Source organism: Bufo gargarizans, chromosome 1, assembly GCF_014858855.1.
Source record: "Bufo gargarizans isolate SCDJY-AF-19 chromosome 1, ASM1485885v1, whole genome shotgun sequence".
NCBI lineage: Eukaryota > Metazoa > Chordata > Amphibia > Anura > Bufonidae > Bufo > Bufo gargarizans.
In genome coordinates, this window is record NC_058080.1 from 56137909 (window position 1) to 56158982 (window position 21074).

The following is a 21074-nucleotide window of genomic DNA, read 5'->3' on the forward strand; positions in this document are numbered from 1 at the left end:
CCCTCCACAAAGTACGGGGGGCGGTTGTTTGTGTTCTGTCCAGGAAGAGGGGGTTAACCCTTGAAGTATTAGACCGCTGCCACAGTAGGGCAGCGGCCCGATGGTTAGCCCCTTCCGTACAGTGGTCTCTAAGGACCACAGCATGGAAGGAGCTATATCTGCTGTTATGGGGAGGGAGATAGAGGGAGACAGTGCGCGCTCCCGTTTGGAGCCGGGAGGAGTTACCACAGCATAGGAACCACAGCAGGCTGTAGAATCAAAACGATAAAAGAAAAATAAATACAATCAATTGGAGAAATGATTTTCTCCACATAATAAATTGAGTGTAAAAAAAAATGTTGTGTAAAAAAATATTTTTCAACCCTTTTAATTGGCTTCCAACACATAATCAAAAGTTGAAAGCGTGGTTCCATCAGTCCATTCAAATCACAGCATCAACCCCAAAGGTGTTCAGCAGCAACTTAATCCCCTTTCCCCATTAAAATAAATGTGCACGCTCAGCGATATCATAGAGAAGATCACATTGATGAGATCTATAATCTTTGACATCCACCTTAATTTCGAGTGGGTTCCCAAATAAATATATGTCTGAATTTGCCCTGTAAACAAAGCCAGGAAAACCCCTCTAACTAAGGCAAGGGTTTCAGAATGCTCCCTGACCCCACAATTCCAGAAGTTTAACCTGATAGCTGTGACAGACATTCATTTATTCTCCTGTGCCCTCCCCCATCATCCTCTTGCCAACCAACCCATATTATTCTAATTCACAATTATAATTTGCATACTCCCTATTTCCTTCCAAACGCATGCAGGTCTCCGTTGTGGGCTGGTTGGCCACCAGCACCTACAGCTTCTCTCTCAGCACCCGATGCACCTGTAGGGCATGGTACCATGCAATATTTATAGTTGACGTTCTACTAAAAGCATTGGTAATGATCAGACAGTATGGAGGAATCAAACAAACAGCATAACAATATAATAGACACAAGTCAAATACAGAAAACGAGTCACATCAACCAAAATCACTGTCCACAATAACATTTCCGGTAGGCCACCCCACACAAAAACACACACCCAAACCCCTACCCCCACACACATACACCACTTCTGTGTACAAAGAGCTTATTGATGACCTTAGGTTTCAGTCACACAAAGTCTATTCATGTGTTACAAGTGCCATTCCCACACTAATAAAAAAAAACTATAAATTGGACTCCTAAATCAATGGTGCCCTAGGCAGCCACCAACTATGAGTCTACCCCTCATCCCAACCTCATCTTTATCCATCCCAAACTCATCAGCTTAGTCACAGATTGTGGTTACTATACCACATTTCTAGACTCTCACAGTTGTCCTAGCAGAAGTTGTGCTCAACCTGGAGAGAACGGAGTGCTGATTTCTAGTACTACAGATGGTGCAGAAAGCAAAGGAAGAAAGGTAGATGTGAACAGTCCACGACTTGAATGTAACTTCATGGATGCCATTGGGAGGAAATGTGAAACAGAAAAAAAGTTAAAAAAAGACAATGGGAAATATCAAACTGTTGTGTGTAAGTACCTCATGAGCTTCTGGGAGACGTCACACATCACTCCCGACGACTTCTGAAACGATCAATTTTAGATGGAAAAACCATATTTAGAAGCTAGAAGTCATCTCTTCATTGTGAGTCACAACTTTTGCTTTCAAGTCAGGTCACAGCCTCTTAATTCTTCTTAGATTGAAGGTGAGATAAACTTTAACTTCAAGGTGGAAGTGACACCTGGGAACAATTTAATAAGTATTTGTTCCACCCCGTGATTACTAGCATATGCTGCTGTTATAACAAGCCAGAGGCAGTGTACCCACCGAACAATGAATGGATCTGAAATATGTTCAATCTACTTATAAGGCTCCATTCACACGTCCGTATAATGGGTCCGCATCCGTTCCGCAGATTGCAGAACAGGTGCGGACCCATTCATTCTCTATGGGGACGGAATGGATGCGGAGCGCATTTCCGGAGAGTGCCCCAGATCTTCCGGTCCGCGGCTCTGGAAAAAAATAGAACATGTCCTATTCTTGTCCGCAATTGCAGTTCTATAGGGGTGCCAGTCGGGGGTATTGTGGATACGCAATTTGCGGATCCGCAATGCACTACGGACTTCTGAATGGACCCTTATTAAACTAAGTGAGGAACCACGGGTACGTGTACTGTAGGAGTAAGGATCACTGATCCCTATGGATATGTGCCCACTACATTCACAGAAGTATTTGTATGGGGAATGAACACTATTACATATCGACTAGAGATGAGCGAATTTCTAAAAAATGCAATTTTGCCTAATTTTCTGAAAAAATTTGCTTTGATACGAATATATTTGTGGCGAATTGCGTTAAAAAACTGCTATTTCCTGGCTTCTGAGAGTCTTTATAGTGGTGTAGAACACTGTGCCTTGCAGTAACATGCATAGGGAGTCTGCTTTGGTAGTGAAATAATACTATCAGTTCGTATGACATGCAGATGACAGGCGTCGCTCTTAGAATCACTGCACACTTACTTATTTGGGCAGTCACGGGGCCAAAACTGACCAAATAACTCAGCCTTACAGGTCAATGTTAGCGCCAAGAAGAAGCGCGCCAGCTGATTCCATGTAGATGTCTACAGAACCTGTTCTATTAAACGCGTATACAAGTAAAGCCCCCCTGACAGAGTGGAGAGGGTGTCAGCAGCAAGTTTGTGTTGACGTCACTAATTATTTTGCCCTTCCTCTGATCCGTCAGAACAATAACCCCCAAAAAACGTATCCTGTCTGTTGAGCATATGCCTTCACTCAGTCAGCATTTGGTCAGTAATCCATCAGTATTGCTAATGCCCAGAAAAACAGGAGTGGATCTAAAACAGAGATGACACGTAAATGGAATATTTGCATGTCTTCTGTGTTTTGTACCCACTCCTGCTTTTGGCTACCAAATCATAAGCCAATTCTGATGGGACCATACAGGCCTTACAGCTGCTACACAGACAGGATCCGTTGTGTGTCTCATTTTTCTTTCCTTCTGACCGATCAGACGAAAGGTCAAATAAATGGTGATTTCAAGAAGGCCAAACAAGGACAATAGCGACCCCGTCATAGAGTGGGGAGGGTGGTAACAGCATGAGAAGTCCACAGAGTGGCCCTATGACATAGTGGTAAGGTGAAAGCAGCATGAGAAGGCCACAGAGTGGCACAATGACAAAGTGTGGAGGTGACAGCAGCAGTATGATTAGGCCACAGAGTGGCACGGTGACATAGCGTGGAGATGGCAGCAACAGCAGCAGCATGATACCACAGAGTGGCATGGTGATATAGTGTGGACATGGCAGCATCAGGAGGCAACAAAGTGGCACGGTGACATAGTGTGGAGATGGATGATCAGGTATTGGTGGGTGGAAATCCTGGCTGATCCACGCCTGATTCATCTTGACAAAAGTAAGTCTCTACACATTTTGGGTGGACAGGCGAATTCTTCTTGGCGTAACTATGGCCCCCACCACACTAAACACCAGCTCTGATGCCACACTACTGGCCGGGCAGGACAGCTTTTCCAGGGCAAACTTGGCCAGTTGCGGCCACAAATCTAATTTGGCTGCCCAGTAGTCCAGCGGATCTTCTATGACGGCTGGCAGGGTGCTGTCCAAGTATTCCACCACCTGCTGGTTCAGGTCCTGCTCCAGGTCTAGCTGCTGCTGGTGAGTAGTTTCTTCACGATGCAGGTGAAGAAAGCTACTGATCAGTGACTCTAGACTCAGGCTGCTGGTGCTGCTGTCACTTTCGATGACGTCGAAGATCCAGTCAACCAATCAAGAACTGCTGGGTTGCTGGTCAAGACACGACCGCTAGCTGACATGTGGACCTGAGACCTCGGGAAGAAACCCCTGCTGCTACGCCCCCTTACTCTGCTGCAACCTGTGCCTGCGCCAGAATCATTTACGCCTCTGACACTCCCCTGTGCAGGGCCTGGCACTTCTCTGTCTGACATACTTTTAGCTGAACTAAATAAATTAAAAGCATGTTAAAACACCTCAAAAAGCGCCAAATATATTTTTCTTTTTTTACTGAGATAGGCAACTAAAGGAATTGAAATTGGCAACGAAACGATTTCAGCGTAAAATAACGCAAAAGTGAACTGCGTATATATTTCTTGTATTGGACTAAAATAGGCCACTAAACGATTTCTAAGTAAATAACAGAAAAAGTGAACTGCAAATATTTTTCTCTAGAAATATGACAATAAACACTTTTAGGGCAAATAACAGCAAATATGAACTTAGTCTATTTTTCTCTTTTTCTCTAGAAATATGGCAATAAACGCTTTTACCGCAAATAACACCAAATGTGAACTGCATCTATTTTTGTCGTATTGTAGTGAAATATGACAAGAAACGCTTTCAGTGCAAATAACACCCAATGTGAACTGCATCTAGTTTTCTCATATTGTAGTGAAATATGACAATAAACGCTTTTAGGGCAAACAGCAAATATGAACTTAGTCTATTTTTCTCTTTTTCTCTAGAATATGGCAATAACTGCTTTCAGCACAAACAACACCAAATGTGAACTGCGTCTATTTTTCTCGTATTGTAGTGAAATATGACAAGAAACGCTTTTAGTGCAAATAACACCAAATATGAACTTAGCCTATTTTTCTCTTTTTCTCTAGGAATATGGCAATAAACGCTTTTAGCGCAAATAACAACAAAAGTGACCTGCGTAAATATTTCTCGTATTGTATTGAAATAGGCCACTAAATGATATCAGCGCAGTTAACAGCAAAAGTGACCTGCGTATATATTTATCTTTTTCCACCTTTTAAATTGTACCTACCGTTTTGTAGTTTTATTTGATTTAACATATACTTGTTCTTTACTTTCCTATAAACTACCAATCACTTGTTGTTGAGAAACTGGTCAAAGTGTAGATCACCAACTTATGGATGTACTTCCAGCCTCTATGGATCTCAGTAGAAGACATACAGTTAATTACTATACTGACTACAGGACCCCTAATACTGTATAAAATGTTGTATACCTGTTACATTAGTAGACCACATGACTACTATGGGCCATAGCCTGGCTTAGAGTTTTTACCAAACACACGACAAGGAGAAAGACGTTCATCTTGATTTTGTTAGAGGGCCATTTCTCCTATTTGGACATCTCTTGTTACTAATTCCTTGAACCCTTGGAGAATATCCTCCAGAAGGATATTACAATTATGCTACAATGGGGCACACATCTTTTTGTGGTATACTTGTGGAATAAGCAAGTTATACCACAAATATGGAACCTAGTAGTAGGGATACCTCTGCTTTCCTGAAGCAGGTTTTCCAACTGTAGATTCTGTGCTTAGGTGAGAAGTCTTGTAGAAGTGAACTCTGTCCTTGTCTCTTACTGAGGACAACACAGTCCTGGCTTGTCAGGGTTGACAAATTCATGATTTCTCAAGATCCTCCAGTAAGACACTAAAAATTATGGTAGACTCAGTCAGGCATATAACTGCCTATGTATAGTAGAAGGGCACGCCATTGGTACTGTAGCCTTGGAAATGGGTTAGCTTTTCTTCCCCAAACCAACATTCTCGACTGTAGAATTGGTACTTAGGTGAGAAATCTTTTAGAATAGGACCATGTCCTGTTTCTTACATAAGACCACACAGCCCTAGCTTGGAAGGTTTGCCAAATTCTTGACCAGGAGGAGGGCTCCATCTTGATTTAGTTATGAGGTCCTTTCAATTCTTTATATACTTCCCTTTCTTATGGAAAAATCCCTTGAACTCTCTGATAAGGGCTTCTAGGAAGTCAAAAATTATGTTAGGCTTAGACAGACATCTTCTTGACTATCCCAGACCGAACGGTTAAAGTCACTGTTCCCTTTTCTTAAAAAAGGGACTTTCCATTTATGTACTGTATTTTTGTGTGCCTCTATGTGTCCTTTAACATTTTGGTCTTCAAACTATATTTTTTTGGCCTTGCATTGTGAGCAAGGAGAGAAAAAATGACTTGTGGGCAGTAATATGAGATAATACAATAGTGCAGTGAATATCTATACAGACAGCTGTAAAACACAACATTATCTGTGTCTTCTCGTGACATCAATAGTCCTCCAAGATAATGATACCGTTCATCATAGTGGTTATGTAAAGCATTCTCATACATGCAGAGCAGCGATAACACTTCACCCGTGGTTATAAACTGTAAGATTACCAGCTGATTTTTTTCTCTTTTTTCTTTAAAGAAGTTTCTGTATTGTTTAGATTTAAGATTTTCTCAAGAAAGTGATATTCAAATATATTTTATATTTTTATATTCCATGTGAACAGGGTAATTAGTTTGTACATGGCAGAAAAGGATATGTAGATTAGCTCTCTTCAAAGAGAAAGAAAGCTGCCTCAGACTTAGACTATTAACCTCTGCGAGGTGGCACTACTGTCACAGCTTTAATTTTCTTGGAAGAGATCTAATCTGCATATCCCAGGGAGCACTACCCGGCCTATAAGACTCCTTATGCTAGTGGTGGTCTCCACACTGAGTAACAGCACCTTCCAAAACCTGCGTGGCAGAAACAATTGAATGGTTCACAGTGGTTATCTCTTCTCATTTCTCCTTCCTTGCCCTCGTAATGCTTGCCTCCATCTCCATATACAGCATGTGCGCTGAATGAGGTCCCCCGAGACTTCAGGGCCAGATTTGAGTACGTCTTCACTGCCTGGCCCTGTCAGTCAGCAGTGGGGTTGTAGCATGAAGGGTAGTTACCGGAGCCTTTGGGAGCAACGAGGTGCAACAGCACTGCCCTTGTTGCCCCTACGGACTCATTTGCAATGCATATTATAAAACATCAATTTTCTCAAGAATGCCGGCACCTAGGAAGATGGGACCAAGATCAAAAGCGCACAGTAGTAGGGATACCTCTGCCTTCCCGAAGCAGGTTTTCCAACTGTAGATTCTGTGCTTAGGTCAGAGGTCTTGTAGAAGTGAACTCTGCCTTGTCTGAGGACCACACATGTTAGGAAGATGGGACCAAGATCAAAAGCACACATATCTGGTGACAGAACTTCTTTAAACCTCTCCAAAAGACCACCTATTTGAGTAGACCACTTTGATTTAGACATATCTTTATTTTTTGTTAAGGAGACCTACCAGAAATGTTTTTAAAAGTTTATTTTTTACTGAAAATTAAGCGTGAAAACTATCTTCTAATATTTTACTTCTCCGATGAGATATGATTGCTTGAAGTTGTCAGACCTAAAGGCTGCACTAATGGGTGATCCCACTAATAAAATGTCCACTTCTGACTTTTGTCAAGCGTGCTGTTGTCATAAAGACCTTATGTGTATCTAAATTCACCATATAAATTGATGTGCTGCATATGGTATACAGTGAACACAAAGCAGGTAATTCCGATATGCCTATGGATGTATGCATAATAGGACTAATAGACTGCCTGACAGTGTATTTTAGAAATCCTCAGAAGATTGCGTGAACTAAAAAAAAAATTTAGTTTATTAAAGCGTACCTGTCATTTAAGCAAAACAAAGGCCCCCACCAATTGCTAAAACAAAGGGGGTGCATTCAGATGTGGACTGAGCCCTTTCGTTTCTGTTTAGCTTTTGCTCTCCAAGCGAGCAGTGTATGGATTCAGTCTGTAGACTTTCCATGGAAAGTCGTGCAGAGCCAAACAGGAATGAAGAGGCTTAGTCCTCATCATTTTTTGGCCCCCTCCTTAAAAAAAAAAAAAGTTACTCAAACAATTATATGCCACAGACAAGCACTCATACAGCTATGTCAATGGGAGAATAAAAAAGTTACATTTCCCAGAATGCAAAAATGTGGGAAAAACCCAACCCTGTGTGCCTAATGTCTAAAATATTGATGGCCTCAGGATAGGCCATCATGCCAGATCGGCAGGGGTCCGACACCCCACACTCTCATTGATCAGCTATTTCAAAGTAGCAGAACTACACAGTTTTCATCCATTGTTTAGTGGACAGAAGTGGCAACCACAACACTGCACTCATTTAAGTGAATAGGAGCAGCGGTGCAGTTACCAGCTCCGTTCACTACACAATGCATGGCTCTTTGTAGTTCTGGTGCTGACTTCTGGAGCTGCAGCTACTCGGAAACAGCTGAATGAAGGGTGGAGGTAAGATGAGTCGGACCCCCACGAGCTGACCACAATAGATGACCTATACTGAGGATAGACTATCAATATTAAACTACTACAACACATTCAATGCTCAAGTTAGGAAAACTCTTTAAGGTGCTAGATTTTTTTATGTCTTTTGGTTTTTACTACTTTTCAATTACTATTTTTGAGATTTCGTGGAAAAACATTATATTTTAAGACAATTTTTTTAAATGATAAGATAGAAAAGAAGAGAGATCTGTCATAGAAGGGGATCCTATATGGACCATGATACTTAAACAGAAAATAGGCAACGAGTATTGAGAGGAGACCCAGAACATCTTGGTTTGACTTTCTATAGATGTGTAATATGCAGCTTGCAGTGTGTGTGGAGCAGTTTTTACATTTTCACTGGTAATGACTGACGGCAGCAGCTAATTTATCCAGTGATGATTAAAGACCCCTGCCATAATGACAGACGACTTCTTCAAGGCATGAAAGGAGCGAGGCTAAGCCATACAGAGAAGAACTGTCCACCAGGTGTAAGGCTTATTTGACTCCTCATCGTTTAACACCTTATTGAGTGGCCCTTGACTATTCCTACGTGCTGCCTGCTTTTGGTTTTAATTATTTGGCTAGATGGTTATAGTGATATGAGACTGTATAACCTCCCCCCAAGGATTCTCCATCTTGAGACATCATTTAAGTCATTCTCAAATGTTCTTGTATTAGGGATGGGTAGAGATGAGCACAGATGAAGATTTCTTCAAGTACCACAAATATTCTAATTTGTGAAACTTGTCATCAGAAAAGTGGTTTGCCATTAAAGACAACTTATCACCTTATCCCATGAAGACAGTGTATGCCCTAGCCACAGGATAGGGGATACATTTCTGATTGTCTACCGATGAGGCCCCTACCAATCATGAGCACTTGTATTCGTCTATCTCCGGCAATTCTGTACAGTTGAATGGAATGGTGGGCCATCATGCTGCTCCATTCAAACGGGGGGCATGGACCCCCATTCTCGTGATCAAGTGGGCCCCAGTCGATCAGACACTTATGCCCTATCCTATTGTATCTTCATGGAGCAACCATTTTAACAAGGGTTTTCTATAAACAACACTCACCTATCTACAGGATAGGGGATACTTGTCTGATTGGTAGGGATCTGATTGCTGGGATCCCAATGATCATGATAGCAGAGGTGACATGTTCAGGAGGTGCATGTCTGTTGTTGCTCCATTGAGCGATATGAAACTGCTAAAGATAGCCCAGGTCTATACTCTGTTAACTTTGTCAGTCCCAGTTGGCAATGCCATAAGTGTGTGATAGTTGTAAGTCCCACCTCTGAGACCTGCTCCTGTCTCAAGAACTGGGCCCTGACATGAGTGGAGAGCATGTAGACCATGTGTATCTTTCTCTTTTCACTGTCTTGGGACTTCTGAAAATAGTGCTGGCTCGACTGTTTTTGAAAGTCCCATAGCGGTGAATTGAAGGGTGGCCACATATGTATGGCACCCTCTCCATTCACTGCTTTACGACTTACCAAAATAGCCAAGTGTGCTCCCTCTGCTGCAGAAGCCTAGTAGCAATGAATGGTGAGGATGCCATAACATGGATTTACGGTGTCCTCCTTATTAAGGACGGGGCCCCATTCTTGAGGTACAAATGGGTCTCAGAGGTGGACATTTATGATTTGTCAATGTGCCTTAAATGTCCAGATGGGAATATCCCTTTAATGAAAAACACCAAGATTTTTACAGACCTAAATGGAATATAGTGAACCTCGCATTAAGTGTTAAACCTCCCTGTCGCACCACCGCAGGAGAAGTGAAGCATTACACAGCTTCAATTAAAAGAACTGGGCAGTCTAAGTAAAGTTCAGACAGACGAGGGCGTGGCGTGGCCGGGTATGTGAGCGGCAGCAAAGTGAATTAGCTCCCGCCATCCACAGTACATAGCCTGCTCCGTGGGCTTATCTGAGCTTCCTAGGGACCGACAGCACTCTCTTCTTGCCGGCTGTTAACAACCGGTGGCCTTCTGGAGGGGTCCCATGGCCAGAGAAACTGCCAAGAAAAGTAAGTAGACGGCGGGAGGTGCCGAGCGCGGTGTGCAAGATGGCACCGGCACGCTCTCCGCGGTGAAGAAGCAGGGCAGAGCAGGAGGTGTGCTGGGGGCTGCAGCGAACTCCAGGGCACCACTGAAGATGCCAGAGCTGCAGGGACCCTACATGAAAGAGGATCTGGAGGTGGAAGGAGACAGCCCAGAATACTGCAGGAGGAGCCTATGAGGACATTATGGAGGTTGGTGTGGCAGGAGGAGGCAGCTAGGATAGTGGAGGAGAGGGCCATGTCTCCCCAGAGTGCAGAGCCAACATTAAAAGATGTCTTCTGGGCAGTTACTCAGTGTGGAGTGGCCCTGACAGCACTACAGCAGCAAATGGGGTCCCTGAAGCAAGAGTTCACCTTTATTCGCCATGATCTGGCAGAAAGTTAATGAAAGAATGGTGGAGGGTTGTGTCAGTTAGGTGGAAGATAATCTACCCCCTCTAACCAGTGCATCCCGCACCCATGAACAACAGATCTCAGCATTGATAGCTAAGACGGATGATCTGGAGAACCGACTTAGACACAATAATGTACGTCTTCTGGGGGTTCCTGAAAAAATTGAGGGACAGGACCTTACATCTTACTTTGAAACATGGCTTAAAGACGTATTTGGCACTAGGCTGCTTTCCCTATTATATGCGGTGGAACGGGCGCACCGAGTCCCCACCAAACCTCTGCGGCCGGGAGCACTCCACGACCTGTCCTTATCAAATTACTTCACTTCAGGGACAGGGATGCCATTTTGAGGGCTGCCAGAAACCGCCCTGACATCATCATCAACGGGCAAACATTTGCATTTTTTCAGGACTTTTCTTCCGAAGTCCAAAAGAAGCGGAGCCAGTTTCTGGATGTCAAGCGGAGACTTCGCTCCCTGCAAGTGTCCTATTCTATGATGTACCCGGCACGTCTGCGGGTGGCTGCTTTGGGATCTGTTCATTTCTTCAATGCACCGAAAGATGCGGCTACATGGATCGACCAGCATGAACATCGGCTGCGACAGGAGGAGAGATGATGGCCGTCCATCTATTTCAAGTTTGTACCCTTGGTTGCTAATGAGCGACCTATTGGAAAGATATTCCTCTACTGTTCTACTACTGAACTGCCCACGGAGCGCAAGTATCCTTTTATGGCGGGGGACAATCCCGCTCAGCAGAAGTAGAGAGTTTGAAACGTTACTTAGATGTCTGGTTTAATGGAGGACTTGTGCCTCGGCCTGTTAGAAGATGCAATGCAGGCACGATTTTCTGGTTCTAGTTTTTATTTGCGTTACTCTTTTTTTCTGGGGATCTTCTCTACCATGTCTGTATTGATGCTCTGTATCTGTGATATCATGCCTGTCTGTTGGTGTGTTACTGCCACTGTATCACCAGTACCTATAATGCTCCAATTACGTTATGTTATCAGCTGGGTCATGTTTCTGATGTTCAAGTATGGCTAATGTATTTATATTGTGAGCTGGAATGTGCACGGCCTGGGTGACCCGTCAAAGCGATTTGCCGTGATGGATTATATGCGCCCGTATTTCCTCGCTATTATATGTTTGCAAGAAACCCATTTTACAAAGGAGGGGGCACAGGCATTCCATAGGTCATCGATGAGCCATACATTCCACTCAGCGTTCTCTAGCTGTTCCCGAGGGGTCAGTGTCCTGGTCCATAAATCAATTCCCTTTCAGGTTCAGTCGTCCAGTATCGACCCTGACGGCCGCTCTATCTGCATACACTGTACCATCTTCACGCAGGAGTACCTGCTAATATCCCTATATATACCTCCACCTTATAGCAGTCATTATGGTGGGAGATTTCAACAATACTATTCATCCCTACTGGGACAGATACGGGGGGCATGGGCGGATGCCGATGGCCCTGTATCAGCCTTTGGTAAATTGTTGGAGGAGCTGGCCCTGATGGATTTGTGGTGTACCCGACATCCCAATGTGCGTCAGTTTTCTTGCTATACCAGATCACACGAGGCCTTATCACGTATTGATCTGGCACTGGGGTCTGTGTTGGTGTGCAGTTAGGTGGTAGAGGTGAAGTACTTGACTTGGGCTTTGTCTGACCATTCCCCTTTGTTTTTGTGTCTGTCCGCCGCACCCATGGTTCCTGTCTCTCAGTAGCTGTGCACGTTTACCTCTTTTTGGTTACAGGTTAATCGACTGTTCCTACATTAGTTCTACTATACAGGAGTATTTTACCCTGAATGTAGGCTCAGCCGCAAGCGGGGTGGTATGGGACGCCATCAAGGCTTGCTTAAGGGGAGTGCTTATTCAGGGGATTAGTAGAGTCAAACTTAAAAGCCGACAATTTGGAGAATATTTGAGGGACCAAGTTAGGGTGACAGAGGCGAACTTTGTGGAGAAGGGCGATCAGTTGTCCTTATCTGTCTAGAAGGAGGCTCAGGATGCATATAACTCGCATGTTGTGGAACTTGCCCGCACAAAGCAATCCTTCCAGCGACAGAAGTATTATGATGAGGGGGAGAAGACGGGTCACCTACTAGCCCTTGTGGCTAGGGCTCAGTCTACCTCGGCATATGTTACCGCTTTACGGGGGGTGGATAGGATGGAAATTGTGGATAGCCAGGCCATAGTATCTGTATTTAGCTCCTTCTATGCTGATTTGTATCAGTCACGTCCAGATTGTAATTGGGAAGATATATCATCATATCTACATGGGATATCTTTGCCCAGGCTGTCAGATTCAGATAGAGCGTACCTTAATGGTCCGTTACAGTTGCTGGAAATTGAGGAGGCGGTGTCTTCCATGGCAAATAATAAATCACCGGGTACTGATGGGCTGCCGGTAGAAATTTAGGTAGGAGGCCTCGGAGATGGGGACGCTTCCGGCATCCATGCAGGAGGCTATTATAGTTGTTCTCCCTTAGCCAGGTAAAAACCCTCTCCTCCCGGATTCATACTGACCCATATCATTGTTACCCACAGATATAAAGATACTGGCTAAGGTGCTGGCTATGCGCCTCTCGAAAGTTGTCTCTTCACTAGTACATAAGGATCAGTCTGGATTCTTGCCGGATAGGTCCACAGGCGATTAACACTAGGTGCCTATATCTAAATATGCAGATTCCGGTGGATAACCCAGGGGATAAGGTCATCTGTTCCCTGGATGCTGCTAAGGCATTCGATAGTATTGAGTGGGAGTATCTGTGGGAGGTGCTGGAGAGGTTTGGTTTGGGGGATAGTTTCATAGCATGGGTGCGGCTGTTATATGGTAGGCCTACAGCGTGGGTACGGGTGAACGGATATCTATGAGAGGGATTCCGACTCTATAGGGGAACTAGGCAGGGATGCCCTTTGTCTCCCTTACTGTTTTCCCTCCCATCAAACCATTAGCGGCTATTGTTAGGAGGCATGACGGGATTGTAGGGTTTAGCCGGGGCGGGTCACAGGAGAAAATGGCATTATATGCGGATGATGCCTTGCTGTTCTTAGCTGAGGCTAGGGAGTCTCTACCAGAGATTATGGATGTGATCTGTGTTTTTGGGTGCTACTCTGGCTTGGTTATCAATTGGAGCAAATCATACCTCCTTCCTATAGATAATGTGGATAACTCTGTGATCTATGCTCAGTCAGGACTGCAGGTGGTGAATGAATTTAAGTATTTGGGTGTGGTGGTGTCTAGGAAACTCACAGAATATGAGAAGCTGAATTTATCCCCCCTCATAGGCAGATTCAAACAGAAAATACAAGTATGGTCTAAGCTGCTGCTGTCAGTAGTAGGACGGATCAATCTTATTAAGATGATCTGGATGCTACAGCTACTTTATCTACTACATAATTCCCCCATATGGTTGCCTCTCAAGTTTTTTCACTCAATTAATAGGCTGTTTAGGGAGCTAATATGGAAGGGGGGCTCGGCACGGTTGCAGGCTGGAGACATTGCAAAGATGTAAAACAGAGTCCATGGGTATATTTCTTAGCCGCCCAACTTCAACATATGAGGGACTGGGAAAGGGAGGAGGGAGATACTCAAAGTAGGTTACTGAAAGAATTATTGGCGGTACCAAACTTATACGAAGCGTTAGAGGCAGATAAGTTGAAACTGTCAGGTCAGGCGTTCCCTACGTTGCCTCTCTTGCACAAAACATGGTGGAAAGTGAGGGACCTACAGGGTATAAAGGGCATCACGCAGTATACTTCAATATGGGACACTCCATGGTTACCACATCTGGGCTCCCTACAGGGTAAGGGGAGTTGGTGTCATAGGGGCATTATCAGAGTTCACCAACTCCTTGATCATAATGGTCTCAGAACTTATGAGCAACTTCAGGCAGAAACTAGTTTATTGTCCTCTGACTTTTATAGATATTTACAGCTGCGCCATGCCTTCCAGGTTGATCATGATGACGGTATGTTGAGCATGGTATACCAAAACAAAATCATTGCCCTGGTAGACTGGATTCCTTGTCTGGGCTTGTCTCTCTGCTCTATCGGTGTCACGGATGTAGTTGGGGAGAACACCAAAGGACAACAAGAAGGAAGGGAAAAGACACTAGGCCTCACCGCTAGGGAAGGAAAAGGGTCACCACCTATAAAACCCTGCTCCTTGCCCTAACTCCTATCCGTATGGGCACCTCTCGATGGTAGAGATGCCGATACACAGGAACCTAGAAAACCCTGGTGGCCCTCAGTTGCCCTAATAGTAATGACCGGGCAGAGACAACCCGTCTCGCTGTGGCCTAGTAAACAAAAAAGGTGGGGGGCGGAATTACAAAACACAACAAGCGGAACACTTAACTTCTGAGGCTGATGGATGATGGACGAACAGGACTTCACCACGAACCATACTCCAGCTCTTCCAAAAACCAAATTAAGCTATCCAGAGCAAGGAGTGATGGGTAAAGTCAGACTAATTAGGGGGAGGTGAAGGTCACATGATCCACACCTGAACAGGGGGTGTGGACAAACCAGCAACACACAGACAAAGTGAAACCAAAAGAGGCTGTCAGATAACTAACGTGCAGATATTCTTTCAGACCTTCTCGAACCTGTCATCGGCGTGACAATCGGGCTATATTAGATTTTTAAAAGACTACCCAGTGATTAGTAGGACAAAATGGGAAGTAGAGGTGTGGCCGTTAGAGGAAAACTAGTGGCAGGAGTTATTGGAGAGGACTCCACAGCTCTCACTCAGTGAAGCCCATAGGTTGTCATAATTGTACCTGATTCACCTGGTTTACAGAACTCCTCAGTTTCTGTTTAATATAGGACTCCGTTTGGATTCCAAATGTCCGCGATGTGGGGAGGTGGATGCGGGTATGTTACACATGCTATGGTCATGCTCGGCCCTGGAGGGCTTTTGGCGCGCTGTGCTGCATCTCTTTAACTCTCTATATGAAGTTTCATTGGATGTGACCCCATTTGTTTGTATTTTGGTATATGTGGAGGATCTGACAATCACTGAACCCCGAAAGATAGCGGTGGCCAAAATGTTATATATGGCTCGCAAGTTGATTGCCCAGCATTGGCTAGATGAGTGCAATCCTAGTAAAAGCCAAGATTAACTGGCTAATCAATTTAGAAAGAGGGGTTTATAGAAAGAGGGGTGCTATGACCAAATTTGAGAAACTGTGAACTCCTTGGATTGACTCCCCAGGGCTGGCATCCAGGGAACTCCAGAGATACCGTCTGGGACTGGTGTGAGGGGTACTAATGCCTGATGTATGTAGCTGGATCCGTGATTGGCGGTCTCTTGCAGGATCTGGGGAATGTTTCTCCACTATTTAATAAGGGGAAGTTGTGTCTGATAACAAAATGTAATTTTACCCACAGGATTAAGATTTAACGCAGTATTGTTGAGAGTGCTGTAGGAAAGGAGCATGTATTTATTTATCACAAAGTTAAGCCAGTACTCTCTGCTCTGCACTGATAAGGGGCAATCACCCCTAAACAGCTGTCTGCAGATGAGATGCTGGCTTTTTTAATATCCAAGTCATGTCTCAAGGCTGTTTAAATGGGTTGAACATTGACTTATAGGATAGCTGCCTTACATCTGGTGGCATTAGAGGCAGAGCTTGTTAAGAGGTCATTTGCCTCCCTTCCCTCCCAGAAATACAGAGGAGCATGTATGGCCTATAAGTCTCCTCACACTGATTAAGGTGCTATCTCCCTAAGGAGAGTTAGTTCCCCCTGACCCGGACACAGGCCTCTCACCCAGTTAAGCCAGTACTCTCTGCTCTGCACTGATGAGGGGGAAATCACCCCGAAACAGCTGACTGCAGATGAGGTACTGGCTTATTTAATATCCAAGTCATGTCTCAAGGCTTATTTAAGGAGATGAACATTGACTTATAGGATAGCTGCCTTACATCTGGTGGCATTAGAGGCAGAGCTTGTTAAGAGGTCATTTGCATCCCTTCCAGAATTCCAGAGGAGCATGTATGGCCTAAAACTCACACTGATTAAGGTACTCTCTCTCTAAGGAGAGTTAGTTCCCCCCTGACCCGGACACAGGCCTCTCACCCAGTTAAGCCAGTACTCTCTGCTCTGCACTGATGAGGGGCAATCACCCCGAAACAGCTATCTGCAGATGAGGTACTGGCTTATTTAATATCCAAGTCATGTCTCAAGGCTTATTATAAGAGCTGAACATTGACTTAGAGGATAGCTGCCTTACATCATGCGGAGCTGAGCTGATTTGCATCCCTTCCCTCCCTATTTATCACAGACATGATGGTGGGGTCGGGTGGTAAGGAATGTGGAGGATGGAGAGCATCCTCAAGATGTTATGAGTGGGGATGGTAGGAGGGTGTTGGGGTTTTGTGTTTGTAAAATTTCAAATATGTTAATAAAAATTACTTTATTAAATTACTTAATTTAAAAAAAAATTCAGACAGACATGGTCCTCCAAGGAGATTAGTTTCCTGAATGGGCAATCCCCTACTTATATTGACTCAGAATTTTATAATAAATCATTTGAAAAATGGTTTTCTAAATCAGACACCCCCTTTAAGTTGACAGCTGTGGTCCAATCATTCAGTTAACAGCTATATAATATGTATGGCCTCTTTTCAAGTAGGGAGAACAGGCCATGGTAAGAGTGATGATATCATAAGATGTACTGAATAGAGTGTTCTCCAAGTATCTATAGCATGACGGTTTATAAAGGGTGTGATGTTATTGTGCAGTTTTTCCAATTTCAGCTTATATAAGAAACACCTGCTGCCCTGTGTCGGTTACATATGTGCCAGTCTTCGGGGGCTCCAGGTGATCAGTGTTGCATTACATTGATTTCACCTTCCTAGTTCCATTTACCGCCGAGGAAGGAATCAGAAACAGCAATACTTTCTAGCAGATAACAGCTGGTCCTTCTCATCTAACTTTTCTTAATTAAAAATGCATTAACTCCACAAACCGATAAGTGGAATTGTGTTATAATGAGAACCTTCAGTAGCCTTCATGTGAGGTTTTAATAATGCACAACCTCAATTAATTGCAAGTGAATTTGCAAATTGCATGTATTTTATGTGGTAGTGTCTCTGGTGGCAATAGCTATTGACATTGGCAATGATCACACCAATGTTCCCTAGGGCCAGGGCAGTGACCCTTTCTTCCCTCGGGGCACACCCTGATGCAGGCCTCCTGCCTGATTGTAGTTGGGGTGTCCTTGGTGTTAGGAGTGTTGTTTGAGTGCAGGTAGGTGCTGCAGTCGGCGAAGGGTGCTGGGTCAGTAACCAGGCCATATCTACAAAATAAAGGCCTTTCTTTACTAAAGTTCAGGATGGGAGTTGTAGTACATCCAACAATATCAAGACACAGTTCCAAAGCAAGTCACAGTGCAGTCTCTTCCCAATAGCTGAACATAGGCAAATGGCAACAATAATAATAATAGGTGTAGTAGTCTTCTAAGCTCCTTCTAAACACTTTGCAGCCTTTGCAAGATGTTCACAGGCGTTCAAAAATAAGTAGTGTAGTTACCATGGCGACGGTGCAAATCCTACAAATGGTTGGCCAACCTGTTAAATTTGTAAAAGGTGCTTTTCACTGTTAATCCTTCCACAAGCAGTAAAGTCTATAGCCATAATGAGCAAATACCTTGCTAGCATGCATGCCCTTGTGATCCTAGACAGTCTTGAGATACCTGTGCCTAATTCCCTCAGAGATTCTCTCCTTGAATAGGAATTATTTTTCTCCTGGAGAAATTTTCTCTTTTCTTGCCTCCAGCATCACACACAGGCTCATAGGCATCTGCTTTTCTTACAAGCAAAGCCCAAAAAGAACTAGCACCTGTCCTGAATGGCAGGCAGAGCTAAACTGAAGTGGGTGATGCAATTCTAACTATAGAAAGCTACTCTTTTTAGAGGGGAAAGCTAGCTCCCTCTGCTAAGTCAAAGCATAGTTAACTAAACAGTGCCCCCTACAGACAGCTGTTGGGACTACATACAAAGCATTATGCAAAGCATTAATCATTTTTGTAATGTTCCAAATTAACACTTTGCAGGGCCACAGTTCTGGGGTACTGTATATGTACAGTAAGAACATTACAGCTGCTGGATCTGGTGATTGTGTTACCGATCATACAATTGCCAGCTGCTGGGTTTTAGTAAATCAGGTTAAAGGGAACCCATCACAATGAACATGGTGCCTGAGCTACAAACAGCATATTGCAGAGCAGGAGGAGCTGAGCGTATGGACATATAGTTTTATGGAAAAAGGATTCAGTATCCTGTGTAATTTAGTAATGTAACTCCCTGTTCATTCTGGGCTTAGTAGTCCAGTGGGTGGTTCTGTCAGTCTGACAGCCTTCCCTATATGACTTTACATGAGGATTACTGAATAGGACCGCCCTCTGGACTCCTATGCCCAGAATGAGGGACACCGGTCATCTATTGCCTACATCTGGGCTCCTACCCCTGGAGGGTCTCGATTGAGGGACTCTAAATTTGAAAATCACCATTGTGAGACACTGCTGCTGGAGTATTGTTCTCCACTTCCCCTGACGAACCAGTCAGAAGTCATACTTGTGTTGGGATTTGTGTTTTTTCCTTGTTCTTCTTTAGTGTGTCTGTTATGTTATATACTATTGGTTTATGAGGATAGGGACATACAGGGAGAGTCAGATTAGGCACGAGGACAGGGAACCTCTACCCTTAAGGGGTGTCCCTGGGCTGAGCTTAATTAGGGTCACGGAGGGATTCATGTAGGATAGGATTTCAATGACTATTGGACATTACGGCTCTGAGCTGCACTAATATTACGGCCTCTGGACCATCCTGGTTATCAGTAATGTTAAATATCCATCTGATTGCTTCATTCACCAGTGTTGTTTCTCCACCTGGCTATTGAGAACTACACCCACTGACATCTCAGCAAATCGTTAAGTTCTATACCTACTGGTATCTCAGCAAACCGTGAGTAACCACAAAACCTTCATTTAGTATTTCAGCAAAGCGTGAATTTTCACGGAATATATGCATAGTAATTCAGCAAACCGTGTCTAACTGTGGAATATATGTCGAGTCAATTGACCATATTGCAATACTGTTTGTTTTATGATGGCCCCACCTAGATCAGGTCATCATTGAGCTATAATTGTCGTTTATCGTATCGCAATTGATTCCTCAGGTGTCTCCTATATACATGTCAAGGATTCCCTTATTGGATGTTGTCACATGTACTACCAGTATACCCCTTGTCTCATTGATTATAGTAATGTATTGTATGTCTTAAACTCTGGAAAAAAAATACTTTGGAAAAAAATAAAATTAAATTGTATTGCCATATTTTATATAGTTATATCTACACAACCGTGTAGGGATAATTTTTTGCAGGGCGATCTGTAGTTTTTATTGATACTACTTTAGACAGGATAAATACATTTTTATATTTTAATAATAATATTTTAGTATGGGCATTTTGCTATGCCCATGGTATGTTTTTTAATATGGTGAAAGGGGTTGATTTAGAATATATATATAACTTTTTTTTTTTTTCTTAACTTTATTTTACACTTTTTTTTTTTTACAGTCCCCTAAGGTGACTTGAACATGCAATCCTCTAATCTCTTGAGTCTATGGGAGATTCACTATGTTCCTATGGAGCCCACATAGCTGTGGAAGCCATTGGTTCCTTCATCATGACTGAGGCTGACACATCAACCAAACTGCTCCCTTGATCTCAGCACAGGGGAGCCATTCTGGCCCCAGGAGCACAGCACTGGACCGCAGCATCTGAGGGGTTAAAAATCTGTGAACGTAGTGTGCTCTCCGCATCCATTCCATCCCCATAGAGAATGAATGGGTCCACACCCGTTCCGCAATTTGCGGAACGGATGCGGACCCATCATTACGGATGTGTGAATGGAGCCTAAGACAAATTTATCAAACAACATGAGACATTTAATAAATATGGCATAAAGTACCCCAACATATACTCAAGCAAAACTGACTACAAATATTCTCCTCATGATAAATTCCCCCCATAGTGTCCACTGTCAGCCGAAACCACACCCGTAATCTGCCCATAACCCAAACTTCGAAATGGCAACAACAAAGTGGGAACGAATTTTAGTGCTTTAAATGGAATGTGTCTTCAGAAAATCATGTAACATTTTTAAATAATTTTTGGCAGTTATTAGAATTGAGCGAAGTTCTCTAAAATTCAATTCGGCTGATTCGCCGAATTTTACAAATTACTTTGTCACAAAGCACATCTCTTTGTAAATAACTGGTGCAATGACATTGAACGGCAATTGCGCCACCCCCGTCTTTAAACCACTCAGATGCCGCATTCATCGCTGATCTCACCATCTGAGATCTATATTAAAGCATTTTAGTTAGCAAATTAAAGAAAAGAAAAATTAATT